Source organism: Pituophis catenifer, unplaced genomic scaffold, assembly GCF_029215685.1.
Source record: "Pituophis catenifer annectens isolate HBS135680 unplaced genomic scaffold, rPitCat1.0.hap2 SCAF_13, whole genome shotgun sequence".
Classification (NCBI taxonomy): domain Eukaryota; kingdom Metazoa; phylum Chordata; class Lepidosauria; order Squamata; family Colubridae; genus Pituophis; species Pituophis catenifer.
The window spans coordinates 10,571,723-10,585,854 of record NW_027256893.1 but is presented as its reverse complement, the minus strand read 5'-3'; the positions used below and the strand labels follow the sequence as shown (position 1 = coordinate 10,585,854).

The window sequence follows — 14,132 nt, the reverse complement described above, 5'->3', positions numbered from 1 at the left end:
TTGTACTACTAACTAGAGCATACAAAACATTTGCTAAACCAATTCTCGAATACAGCTCATCTGTCTGGAACCTGCACTGCATATCGGACATTAATACAATTGAGCGAGTCCAGAGATATTTCACGAGAAGAGTCCGCCACTCCTCTGCTCACAACAGAATGCCTATGCCACCAGGCTTGAAATTTTGGGCTTAGACAACTTAGAACTATGACGCCTTCAGTCTGACCTAAACGCAGTACATAAAATTATCTGCCACAATGTCCTTCCTGTCAATGACTATTTCAACTTCAACCACAACAACACATGAGCCCACAATAGATACAAACTTAAAGTAAACCACTCCAAACTCGATTGCAGAAAATATAGCTTCTGCAACAGAGTGGTCAATGCCTGGAATGCACTACCTGACTCTGTGGCTTCTTCTCCAAACCCCCAAAACTTTAACCTTAGACTTTCTACTGTCAATCTCACGCCATTCCTAAGAGGTCTGTAAAGGGCGTGCATAAGCGCACTACCTATGCATGGTGCCTACCATCCCTGTCCTAGTGTCCCCTTTTATTCAAAACCATCTCCTATATTCATAATTATATATATACTTTTATATGCAATCTTATATATGCTTGACAAAATAAATAAATAAATAAATAAATAAATAAATGAAGGAAGGAAGGAAGGAAGGAAGGAAGGAAGGAAGGAAGGAAGGAAGGAAGGAAGGAAAACGGGGGACAGCTACAGCAGAGAAAGCCAAGGAAAGAATAGGAAAAAGGAAAGGGAGGAAAGAGGAAAGACAAATGGAGAAGACAGGAGATAGTGGGAAGGAAAATGGAAGGGGGGGAGAGGGAGGTGGAAAAGAAAGAGGGAGATCTAAAGAGCAAGAAAGAATTCCTATTGTTTCATGTATGTGGTCTTACTGAAATAAGAGCCCAGGAGAAGGAACTGAGAACATTCTCTGAAGCTCTGCCTCATTGTTTACATGTCCTTTCAAAAATAAAGGTGGGTTGCCTTGTGGTAGGGTTATTCTACATTCACAATAGCCCTGGGGAATCTCCCTGACACAAGCAAGGCTGGAATTTGCTCCTTAACGTAGACCAGGTTTTCCGACCATTTTTTCGACTCGCACAGATCCACATGGTGTTGTTTTGGTTCATTTAGGAGAAGCAGGACAGAGTTCCAGAGGGGGAAACGTATAGTGTTCTCAAGAATCTTTGGTTTCAAAGCTGGGCAGGTCTCCTGAATTTTGGGGTGGCTCTTCTCAAAGACCTCCTGTGGTGGACACCCTCGAGTAGCCCGTGAGCTGCTTCAGGAGACCATTTGTTTTTGTAACGTGATGCAAATAAAGATTTTTATTAAAGAAAATAGAGGAGTAGAAGCCCAAGGGGTCTTGTCCTCCAACATCAATGGACAGTGGAATCTGTTTAACTTGTAGGGTACCGAGTCAAAGCTTTGACCATAGAAAGCTTATAACACCCCTTGTTTGCTTTCTGCTGTTGCCCGTTCTTGCTCCAGTTAGAAATCTTGCTTATTTTTGGATGGTGAGAAAACATGATCTTCTAATAACAATCAAGTAATTAGGTTTATGATGGAAGCAATCTGCTGACAATTAATACAATAAAAATCCAAATAGAGAGTAGAGGCATCCTTCCCAAAATGTTTGGCAAAGCAATATGGCACCTATAGCAGTCATGCGCTATGGAACTTCTCTTACGGCCTATTGGCTTTCTTGTATCTATAACATTTGTCATCAGACGGGGCAAAGGATACAGCAATTTATTTATTTATTTTGCATCACTTTTATATGAGCCACTTTCAGAGGTGGGTTTCAGCAGGTTCTGACCAGTTCTGGAGAACCGGTAGTGGAAATTTTGAGTAGTTCGGAGAATTGGTAAATACCACCTCTGACTGGCCCTGCCCCCATCTATTCTCTGCCTCCTGAGTCCCAGCTGATCGGGAGGAAATGAGGATTTTGCAGTACCTTCCCCTGGAGTGGGGAGGGAATGGAGATTTTACAATATCCTTCCCCTGCCACGCCCACCAAGCCACGCCTACAAAACAGGTAGTAAAAAGTTTTGAATCCCACCACTGGCCACTTTGGTGTAGTGGTTAAAGGCACTGGGCTAGAAATATAGAGTCCAGGAGATCTAGTTCCACCCTAGGCACAAAGCCAGCTGTATGCCCTTATGCCAGTCACCCTCCCTCTCTCTAGGGAGGAAGCAATGGCAATTCCATGAGTAAATCATTGTCACCATCACCACCGGATAGTATAAATGTGGGCTAGTTGCCTAACTCCCATCATGTGACCATTTTGGATGGAACCTCAAATCTGGGTCATAAGGTACCTATTTTGGTTGGAACTTTGAACAGTCGCTGAATCAAGGACTACCTATAGTGTGAATATATTCCTTATCGAGGTTTCCAAAGTATTTTTCTTGCTCTGAAGTATTTCCATTGAGCCTTCCATTGACAAGCTGTATACTGCAAGAGTCAAAAAGAGGGCTGTGAAAATCTCTACAGACCCCTCGCATCCTGGACATAAACTGTTTCAACTCCTACCCTCAAAACGACGCTAAAGAGCACTGCATGCCAGAACAACTAGACAAAAGAACAGTTTTTCCCCGAATGCCATTACTCTGCTAAACAAATAATTCCCTCAACACTGTCAAACTATTCACTAAATCTGCCTTACTATTACTATTAATCTTCTCATCGTTCCTATCACCCATCTCCTCCCACTTATGACTGTATGACTGTAAATTTGTTGCTTGTATCCTTATGATTTATACTGATTGTTTCCTAGTATGATTGGACTGCTTATCTGTACCCTATGACTATCATTAAGTGTTGTACCTTATAATTCTTGATGAATGTATCTTGTCTTTTTATGTACACTGAGAGCATATGCACCAAAGACAAATTCCTTTCGTGTCCAATCACACTTGGCCAATAAAAAATTCTATTCTATTCTATTCTATTCTATTCTATTCTATTCTATTCTATTCTATTCTATTCTATTCTATTCTATTCTATTCTATTCTATTCTATTCTATTTCATTCCATTCCATTCCATTCCTTTCCTTTCCATTCCATTCCATCTCACTCACCCTGAACATGTTTTTGAATTGCTGTGTATGTTTTTTGATCATGAACACAATTCTGAAAAAAGATTGATCGACTTCAGCACCATTGTGATGAAAGCTTGCAAGCATGATCTATCAGCTTTTGATGATTCCTCACCTCAACTGTTATGCTTCTGAGACAACAAAAGGATAATTTATAGCTTTGGTCCTAGAGGACTTCTATCTGGAAACAACGGTAACCATAACCATGGAACAGGCATTCTTCTCCTTGCTAAACAAGAGCTGGTGTGAATACACAAGTTTCTTCATTCAGACATCTGCTAATCAAATATTTACCTCTGGACGGGCCGATATGAAAAGATAACTAACAAGTCTGACTGAAGTCTGAGCAATTACTTTTCTTTGCTTTGTGGCTGTTGATTTGATGTTTTAACAAGGGGAAGCTATCAATTCATTTGTTAAAAAAAATAAAATAGTATTATATAATGATTTCCATCTTGTCAAAAGTTCCCATTACAAGGTACTGTTTTCCCCCACTCCCGCTCATTCCTAATGTTATAAAACAGCTTTTGAGGGCTGTTTGCTTATTCTTTTTTTTTAAAGTTCTGGACATAAAGCTTATCTGCAAACTTCAGCCCTATGCTTTATCAGCTAATGGATGTAAACTACAGCTTAGTATTGAAATGACTTACGCACACATAAACAGTGTCTCCGTAAGAAAACCAGTGGCTGAGGCCTGAGTATTATGCTACATGTTATCTCACAGTACATTATTTAGTTGAATGAAAACATACCATGTATGAGTGCTCAAAAGAAAACAACTCAATAGTGTTGGTCACCAGCCTACAACAATATCGTATAAATCAAAATATAATAACCAGCCAATCTGTGGCTTATCAGACATGACCAAACTACACAACTAGTTGAACTAGAGAAATTGAAATGTATAGGCGTCAGACAAGGAAAATACAAATATATAAAGATGGCGGAAAAAGAGATTTGGGCTGTGAAAGAATTAGGGTAGCTACAATGGGTGAAGGTAGTACCCTGTTTCCCCCAAAATAAGACATCCCTTGATAATAAGCCCAATTGGGCTTTTGAGCGCATGGCAATAAGGCCAAGCGCTTATTTCAGGGTTCAAAAAAATATAAGACAGTGTCTTATTTTTGGGGAAACACATTATTACTCACCTAAGGTTTGAGCTTCTATATCCAGTACATTTAGCTACATAATTAATGAGGTATAATATTTTTAGGAAGTCTCCTAGCCTGATACAAACAAGTACTTACAAAATAATTACTGTATTTTTCAGAGTATAAGACACACTTTTTTCCCTCCTAAAAGAGGCTTAAAATTTGGGTGCATCTTATGCTCTGAATATAACCCCGTGCGGTGCCCAAAATGGCTACCTGGAACAGCTGCTGCCTTCTCTCACCCCTTCCGTGCTTTGCCTGCTTTAGTCACTGGAGCTCCCTCCGACAATCAGCTATGCTTTTGAAGCTGTTTTTCAGCCCCAACCAGTGGTGGGTTACTCCCGGTTTGGACCGGTTCGCAAACCAATAGTAAAGGTAAATAGAACCCACCCCTGGCCCCAACGCAAGCGAGGTGATCTTCCGTGCTTTGCCTGGTTTTCTAATTGCTGCTCCCTGCGACAATCAGCTGTGCTTTAGAAGCACAGCCCCAACCTCAAAACCAGCAAGCAAACTAATGTGCTGGGACTAGCCAGATGAATACCTGGTAGGCAGAATATTTTTCCCCCTATTTTCCTCCCCCAAAACTAAGATGCGTCTTATACTCCGGAACATCTTATACTCCGAAAAACATGGTACAAGTCCATACATTTTCATGGGAAGAATTTCAGAAGTGGTTTGCCACTGCTTTTTCCTAGGGCTGAGAAGGGATGACAAGCCCAAGATCACCAAGTTGGTTTCAGGCCCAGGACTGACCTATACCTGAAGTCTCCCAGATTCAACCCACTGCACCAACCTGGAGAGTTAATCTTTGCCAGGAACGCATCATCTAAGGCTGCAGAAATTTCAAACCCTTTTCAAAACTGGTCACCCAATTCTACTTTTTCAAAACAGAATAAATGGAACATTGATTTCCAATTTGATAACTCACAAAAGATCCTCATCCTTAATGTTCATACCTAAAAGGAGCTTTTAACACTATTTTTTTCACTTGGAATCTCCAGGTTGGCAATAGTTGATCTCCCAGCCTGATCTCCTTTGCTTGGTGGATGAGTAGGTATCCAAAACATTATATTTGTTGGTCACCCTCATTAATTATCTTTGAGGGCATGGATGTGAAGAAATAGGTCTCCCAACAAGAGTTCAGTGTATGAAGGCTAGATCCTTCCTTCTAAGAATTATTTCTTTTTTCTGAGAAAGTTCTATCACAAAATTGGGTGATGTTTTCATGTTATTTCTGGACCATTCACAAATGTAAGCATGTGGTATGTGTTGGCATGTGCCTTTGTATGAAGGTTTCTCTTCCTTCACAGCTGTGGAGTCCAACAACAATAGAAAGAAAATAATTCAGATACTTCAATTTTCACAGCCTATGAAGAAAAGGTGAGCACCAAAACATCTGGGGTATCATCCAAGGAAAGATGTTGTCAAAGAAAGCTGACATGATCGTCAAGTTAAGAAAGATTTTTGTCTGGCACATTGCCACTAGCAGCTCCCTCTTAGAGGCTAAAAAAAAATATGGGAGAATTTTTAAGTGCATCTGAAAGTCAACGGACAAATGCCAGAAAAAAGCAAGTGGAAACTTTCAAAGGGAATATTGTTGGAAGGTTAAGGGGGGAAAGCATTAACCCTAGCTGCAATCCTTCATTAAATCTCCCCTTCTCTGAAAGGAGATTCACTCAGCTACCCACAACACACACACACACACACACACACACACACACACACACACACACAGAATGTATGAGAGGATTACACAGTTGCATACTGAAAAGACCACCCATGCTGTTGATATATGTTACACTCACTGGCTGTGTTTTTAGTGACCGTAAGAGTGGCAATATCTTGATCGTTCATTGGCGTGAGCATAATGTTCTCTCTTCTGCTGCTGAGAACCGAGATAGTGAGGGAACCATTTTGGAAGGGTTCAGGCCAGTGGAGAAATTCAATTTTTTTTACTACTGGCTCTGTGGCCGTGGGTTGGTGGGTGTGGTGTGGCTTGGTGGGCATGGCAGAGGAAGATACTGCAAAATCTCCATTCCCACCCCACTCTGGAGCCAGCCAGAGGTGGTATTTGCCGGTTCTCCGAACTACTCAAAATTTCCGCTACTGGTTCTCCAGAACCTGTCAAAACCTGCTGGATTTCACCCCTGGTTCAGGCTATCATGGGAGAAGGGCGGTATACAAATTAAATTAAAATAAAAAATAAATAAAATAAAATAAAATCACATTCAGCCACTAGCCTGAGAAGATTCTGTCCTTGCTGGTTTTGAACATGCCTTAGAAGCAATATATAATTAGTGTCAGCTCAAAAAAAAAATGTCTGTTTTATGTACATTATTGTCATTCAGTTTGATGGATCAAGACATGCTTTCAGCTTCCTGTGGAAAAGAAATCATTTTGGAATGTTTCCCCCTTGTGATTTTATTAAAGTGTGGGAAGCCAATGAGCCTGCCCACCACTGGGGAGGTACCCAGAAACATTTCTCAGCCATCTTGTAACAAAAGTAAACATGAGGCAGGCAAGCCATCCAGGAGAATTTCATCAAAATGTTCAGAAGGAATTTCATTTCCATCCATCTGAAGAAAAATAGGTTGAAAATACAAGAATACATTTTAATACAACAGACTCTCTTGTTTCACACACAAACCCTAGTCATTTTTGAAACCTTCCAGTATTGAGGACAGGTCACATGTGAAGGCAAATAAAGTAGTATCAAATCTGTAGAAATGAGTTTAATAAGCTCCCTATTGCATCTTTTTCAGCTATGAAACTACTTCTTTTTTTCTTTTTTTTTTAAATTTGATTTATATGCCACCCTTCTCCGGAGACTCAGGGCGTCTTCTTCTTCTTCTTCTTCTTCTTCTTCTTCTTCTTCTTCTTCTTCTTCTTCTTCTTCTTCTTCTTCTTCTTCTTCTTCTTCTTCTTCTTCTTCTCCTCCTCCTCCTCCTCCTCCTCCTCCTTCTCCTCCTCCTCCTCCTCCTCCTCCTCCTTCTTCTCCTCCTCCTCCTCCTCCTCCTCCTCCTCCTCCTCCTCCTCCTCCCTTTATTGTAAGGTGACCAATCATCCTCCTTTAGAGAGAACAGTCCTTCTTTTGTAAGTTCTGTCCTCTCTCAAAAAGTGTCCTCCTACATGTCCTCCTTTTTGATATTTGAAGACTAATCTGTAAATCTCCATATTCGATCGATGCCGATCCGATCTGTTGCGTGTAATGTGACGTATTTATATTTGACATGACGATTCGTCAAGGCTCGGTACAATGTGGCGAGACGCAATTATGAAATGTATGAGCTCCGCACAGGAGAATTGTTTTGAGAGAGTCCGCCACACACAAGTGTCTTTGTTTACTTCTTACCGAAACACGACATGGCACACATTAGACTCACGTCTTTTTTTTCTTCAATTTATTTGTGTCCTCCTTCTCATTGTAAAAAAGTTGGTCACCTTATTTATTGCTACTCAGTGCCTACCCAGGACTGCCCTAGAATTGTTCTCTGCATTCCTGCTCCAAACCATCATATTCTGGAGCTCCCTCAAAAACTCTGCCTTAAGTGCCTTGACCACCTGAGGACTAAAGTTCAAGAACCCTATGAGAATTTATTTATTGGTTCAATTTATATGCCACCCTTTTCTGGAGACTCAGGGCGGCTTACAATGCATTAAGCAATAGCCTTCATACTTTTGTATATACCTGCTTAATAGGGCTTTCGGGCCCACCTTTTTTATACAAAATCAGCTTATTACCCCCACAATCCGGGTCCTCATTTTACCTACCTTGGAAGGATGGAAGGCTGAGTCAACCTTGAGCCTGGTGAGATTTGAACTTGCAGTAATTGCAGGCAGCTGGTGTTACTTAACAGTGCTTTAGTCTGCTGCGCCATCAATTACAGGTGACTTCATCTCGCTCTTTGTTTTCTTGGAGAGAACAGGTGAACAACAAAGAACAACATCACTCAGTCTTTGCTTAGCTTTAACCATCTCAATATAAATGTTTTCCTGATAAAAATTTACCTCATGAGTTTCAACACAAAATTTACTGGGTTTGTGTTTAATTCCCTCACTACCATCATTGTTCCCCACATGCCAAGGACATATTTCGAAAGCTTAATGTTACTTCTCCCCCCCCCGACTCCCCCACTCCATGTGGTTATTTTAAACGGAGTCTGCATTGCTGACACCACAAAGTTGTAAACCCTCCCGCAAAAGAAATAAAAAAGCACAACCCCATCAAGAAACAAGCTTTGCTCCCACAAGGACTATAAAGTTAACTTTGGGTGTTGCAACGTTAAAAGCATTCTTCTCTTCAGACTGTTGAACTTGTTCTAACAAGGGCTTGGAGTGTATGGTAAGTGTTTACTGCACAACATGTGCCTGACGAAAACCACACTGTATATGTAGTGGACTTTCTGAATAATCCTTCAGAACTGCAGAATATATATATATATATATATACACACACACACATATATATATATATAGCTTTGGTGCTTAAATTAAGAGAATAAAAATACTCTGGCTCCCTGACATTTGGAAATACCTCCTTAATTTTTTTTTTTTATTAAAAATTTATAAATTTTATCAAAACACAAATTAGACATTTACACAACATACGACATATAAATAAATAGCTTATCCTTTTTAAGCATTGTTTCATAGTGGTTTTCCATCTGATACTTTATATTTCTTCCCCTTTTTCTTAGTCTAATACTTTTTTTCCCTTCCTCCTATTCTTCTTTTCTTTTTTCCCCCCCTCCTTGTCTTTCCCCCTATAGAGATCTATATATTTTGATTATATCTTTACTTTTTTACATTTCTATATTCATATTATATACTTAAAAAATTATTTATATACATATTTACATTTTTATTAACACCATCAATAAAGAAACATAAATACAAGAAGAAAAGAATTTTTTTTAAAGTGTCCCTTTGTTTCCCTAAACGGGAAAAAGAACAGAATGGTAAAACCTGTAGATATCCTTGAGTTTCCCTGTCTGAAGTGTTACAATTTCATTTTTCTCTGAAATGGGTGGCTTTAATTTATGGTGCTTGTGATTTTTCCTTGAAATCCCTCTGAAAGTTTGTGACTGTGCAGAAGGTCAGAATATTCTAGTTATTTCCAGATTCAGCTACCACCTCTAACTCTACCTTGAAAAGGCATTCTGTTTCCTAGACTTCTGAAGCTGTCTGAATTTTAAATGGTCCTACCGTAGGATTTATTTCACCTATATTAATAAGTAAACATAGGCTACAGGTCAACTACAAATAAAGGATATACCGGTAATAAACACAAAACACCAAAATGCTATAGTTTAAGGATTCTGCCTTAAGTTGCATAATGGTGGCATCCAACTGACATAGCTATTCTGGTATGAGTGAAAAGTACTCTGAGGATTACATTATCATATTTTATTTCATATAAAGTATTGTGCTCTAAAGTAATTATGCAAATATTTTCTTCCATTCAGCTGCATTTTATCCCTAAATTGCTATTTCTTTCTTCTTCCACTATTAATCATTCAAGAATAATACCAGCTAAATCAGGGATCCTGCACATGAACAGATCACAGCAGTAACTACCCAAAGGTATCCGATTACTTTGTAGTAGGCTGGGTCAATGTTTACCAACACTCGGGAAGGGGATGTAGCTCAGTGGTAGAGTGCATGCTTTGCATGTATGAGGTCTCAGGTTCAATCCCCGGCATCTCCACATTTTAATTTTCTGACAGTGAGAACAATCAATCAATGGAACAGAAGTTGCCTGGGAGCTTCATTGCTGGAGCTTCATCGCTGGAGGCTTTCAAGAAAATATTGGACTGTCAGTCCAATTTCTGACCATTTGTCAGAAATGGTGCAGGGTCTCCTGTTTGGGTGGGGGGTTAGACTAGGTGACTTGCAAGATCCTTCCAACTCTGTTAATCTGTAAAACCTGAAAGTGTAAGACAATTTTTTTTTGTAAGGCTGGTGGAACTTCTTTACAACTGGAAGGCTATTTTTATTGAACACTGTGAAAGTTGGTTTAGATTTATCCACCACAGATAAGATTTAATTTCTGGGTTGTTTAGTCATGTGCAACTAATTTTCTTTTCCTGTGATCTGTCTCTGTCTTCTCATTCCCCCCACCTTTCATATGAAAAATGCTGAAAATGAATATCCCAGATGCATCAATTGCAAGACCAACCCTACCCATTGTATATCGGCTGGTCCATCGAGACAATCTCCATGAAGCCTCTCAAGTCACAGTTCCCATCGATATGAAAACTGCATCTTTTCTGCCACTTACCAGGTTATCATTCCTGAAATGTCTACCATACTTTCCCACCGCCAAGAAACCCAGCCCTCCCTTCTCCCCAAAAGTCAATCATCCCTGCCACATGCATTATTCAGTAAAGGCTGGTTCTTCTGCATCTTTTGAAAGTTGGCTTATCCACTAAAGCTGCAATTAGTTCTTATAGATGATTACATATTTTCCCCCTCTGATCCCAGCTTAATGCCAAATCAAGGCAATGGGACCAGCGACATGGAAAATCTGCAGCTCTTGAGACCACAAAGTCTTCAAATTCCATGGTCAATTACTGAGCAAGTCATCGAACCAGCTGAAATTATTTCTCTTCTACAGGAGTCTTAATCGCCATATCTTCCAGCTTAAAATGTAAGCATGCGTTTCAAATCACTTACTAGGCAAGCATTCCTATTTACCTTACTTTAAGGAGAGATACCACCTAGAATATTAGGTTTCTTGATTAGTCATGTTGCCTTTTGTAAGACCATCCTTTTAAAAAAAAGCTACATTTTACTCGGTGTGATTTATTTTGGAGTAGGACTGTGTAAAAATGCCTTGTAACTTCTGTGTCAACAACTTTGGAAATTTAGCAAAATACAGCACCCACAGCCCTTCAAGAATTTGGGTTAAAATATTGCTATTCTCTCCGTTCCATATCTGAATCCTCCTTTTTTCTGGGAGCTGTTCCAAAGTCCACTCTACTTTTGATAAATTTGTACTTTTATACGAGTGGGCACAGCAAATTCTTACCACATTTCAATCTTGTTATATCAAATAATTTATATTCCTTCTACAATAGTAATCATAGTATAAATATTTATGGAGCCCCAACATGACAAGAGACCAAAAAAAAAAGCTTTAGGATGCAGTGTATCACTGTAAGTGAATCATCCATTTGGAAAAAAAACAAAAAAAATAGTCCGAATGAAATAATATCACAAATAAAATTGATTAAAATATAAAAAGACAGGTGTGTTTTTCACAAAAGCCCAGCATTTGGTTTAGCTTTGTCTACAGCATTTATGTAATACGTGTCCAAATAAGCCAATATCAAAGAAGCATGTTGTATTTATTTGGAGTTGTGTGGGATATATTATTTATTACGAAATTCCTTCTATTTCTTTAGATATTTTATCTGTGCTGTAAGTTCATTTCATCTGCCATCCAAAACTTAAGCCTCATGCTTGAAGTAATGTGCGAGAATCAGGTTTTAAAAATAAATATGACAGATCATATTCTACCAATATTCATATTTTTATTCATAAGGGGGCTGAAAAAGTGTGAAACCTACAAAATTCAAATGCACAAGGAGGTAAAACTGATAATTCCATTCATTGAAATGGATGACTTTGAATGTTCAATGATCATATTTGAAGTTTCAATCTCTTTGGATTCCACCATATTTCTCCACCAAATTGGCATCAGGCAGACTCTGAAATGTTTAATGCAATCAGATAATGATGCAAATTTAGTGGAGCTTCCATATAATGCAGTCTTTATTTAAGTCTTTATTTATTCAATTGCAGAATAAGATTGCAAAGTAACAAGATCAGAATTTCCTTCCTTTCTTTTAGAGATATTTGGGGGTTATTCTTTTTCTATGCTTTAAATTATTTGGAGGCTTCCATTACACAGTAATTTTGGCACAATTTCCACTTCAAATACAAGAAACTATGCCACAGCTTTTCAGTGATTGTGGTTGGAATAGGCTCCAAGAATTGGAGGAAAAAAGATAAAGGTAACGATTTCTACGATCCATTCGTGTCTGACTCTAGGAGGCGATCTGATCTCTGTTTCTTAGCCAAGGGAGCTGGTATCCTGTGAAGATACTTTTGTGGCCATGTGGCCAACATGACTATATGTTGTGGCGCACAGAAAGAAAAGCTTGCTAATTTATAGATCTCTTCCAAACAATTCTGTTTTAAAATCAGATAGATGATAGATAGATAGATAGATAGATAGATAGATAGATAGATAGATAGATAGATGAGAGAGAGAGAGAGAGATGAGAGAGAGAGATGAGAGAGAATAGAATAGAATAGAATAGAATAGAATAGAATAGAATAGAATAGAATAGAATAGAATAGAATAGAATAGAATAGAATAGAATTTTTATTGGCCAAGTGTGATTGGACACACAAGGAATTTGTCTTGGGGCATATGCTCTCAGTGTACATAAAAGAAAAAAGTACGTTCGTCAAGTATCATAAGGTACAACACTTAATGATAGTCATAGGGTACAAATAAGGAATCAAATCATATTAGGAAACAGTCAGTATAAATTGTAAGGATACAAGCAACAAAGTTACAGTCATACAGTCATTAGTGGAAGGAGATGGGTGATAGGAATAGATAGATAATGGATGGATAGATGGATGGATGGATGGATGGATGGATGGATGGATAGATAGATAGATAGATAGATAGATAGATAGATAGATAGATAGATAGAGGGGTGAAATCCAGCAGGTTCTGACAGGTTCTGGAGAACCGGTAGCAGAAATTTTGAGTAGTTCGGAGAACCGGTAGCGGAAATTTTGAGTAGTTTGGAGAACCAGTAAATGCCACCTCTGGCTGGCCCCAGAGTGGGGTGGGAATGGAGATTTTGCAATATCCTTCCCCCAGGGGTGGGGAGGGAATGGGGATTTTGCAGTATCTGTCCCCTGAAGTGTGGTGGAAATAGAGATTTTGCAGTATCCTTCCCCTACCACATCCACAAAGCCACACCACACCCACCAAGCCACGCCCACAGAACTGGAAGTAAAAGAATTTGAATTTCACAACTGGATAGATAGATAGATGAGAGAGAGAGAGATGATAGATACATAATAGATGGGTGGATGGGTGGAGAGAGAGAGAGAGAGAGAGAGAGAGAGAGAGAGAGAGAGAGAGAGAGAGAGAGATGAAGATATTACACAAGAGCATATTTAGGTTTCTAATTTAGACCACCCATAACTCAGTGTACAAAACAAGGTGATACTTTCATTAGCTGGAGGAGACAAGGAGATTAACTTACTCATTGTTTCTTGTGTTCCTTCCTTCCAGAAAACTCAAAAGATTCCCTATCAATTTATTTTTCATAACACCCCATGAATCAGAGGAAGGAAGAAAAAGGTTGACCTTTCAAGAGAATTTTCAAGACCAAATAATCTCTTCATTATTTCATTAAAGGGGTTTTACTATTCAAGAGGAGCTATCAAGAATTGTTGTTAGGCATCACTGTAGCTTTACCTAAAATAATAAGATAGAGGGAAATTATTAATTTCTGTTCTTAAATTATGCAAAGTTTGGCCCAGCAGCTGTTGCTGCAGCAAACCTAAATGTGTCTGACTGTTTAATGCAAACACCTACAGTACATCAGAGCAATTTTGTAATTGCTACATAGGCATATATCTCATTCTTCGTCTGCCCCCTGTGACAATCATATTTACACCTACAACAAAATAATTCTTCTGAATCTAACAGAAAAAAATATAAACATTCAGGCAGAGCATTTCAGAGGATTATCTGGCAAGTCCAAAGCACTTAAAGGCCTGCCTTTAATTCTGAGCTATATAGTATACTCATTTCAACTCTTCACTTACT

At 38.9% G+C, this 14,132-nt stretch overlaps 1 non-coding gene across 1 annotated transcript; it reads left to right on the top strand.

Annotated features, from left to right (window-relative positions):
• The first annotated feature begins 9,902 nt into the window (after nucleotides 1-9,902).
• TRNAA-UGC (transfer RNA alanine (anticodon UGC)) lies at nucleotides 9,903-9,974 on the top strand. Its single transcript has one exon. It is a non-coding gene; the product is annotated as a tRNA-Ala (tRNA).
• Nucleotides 9,975-14,132: the final 4,158 nt, after the last annotated feature.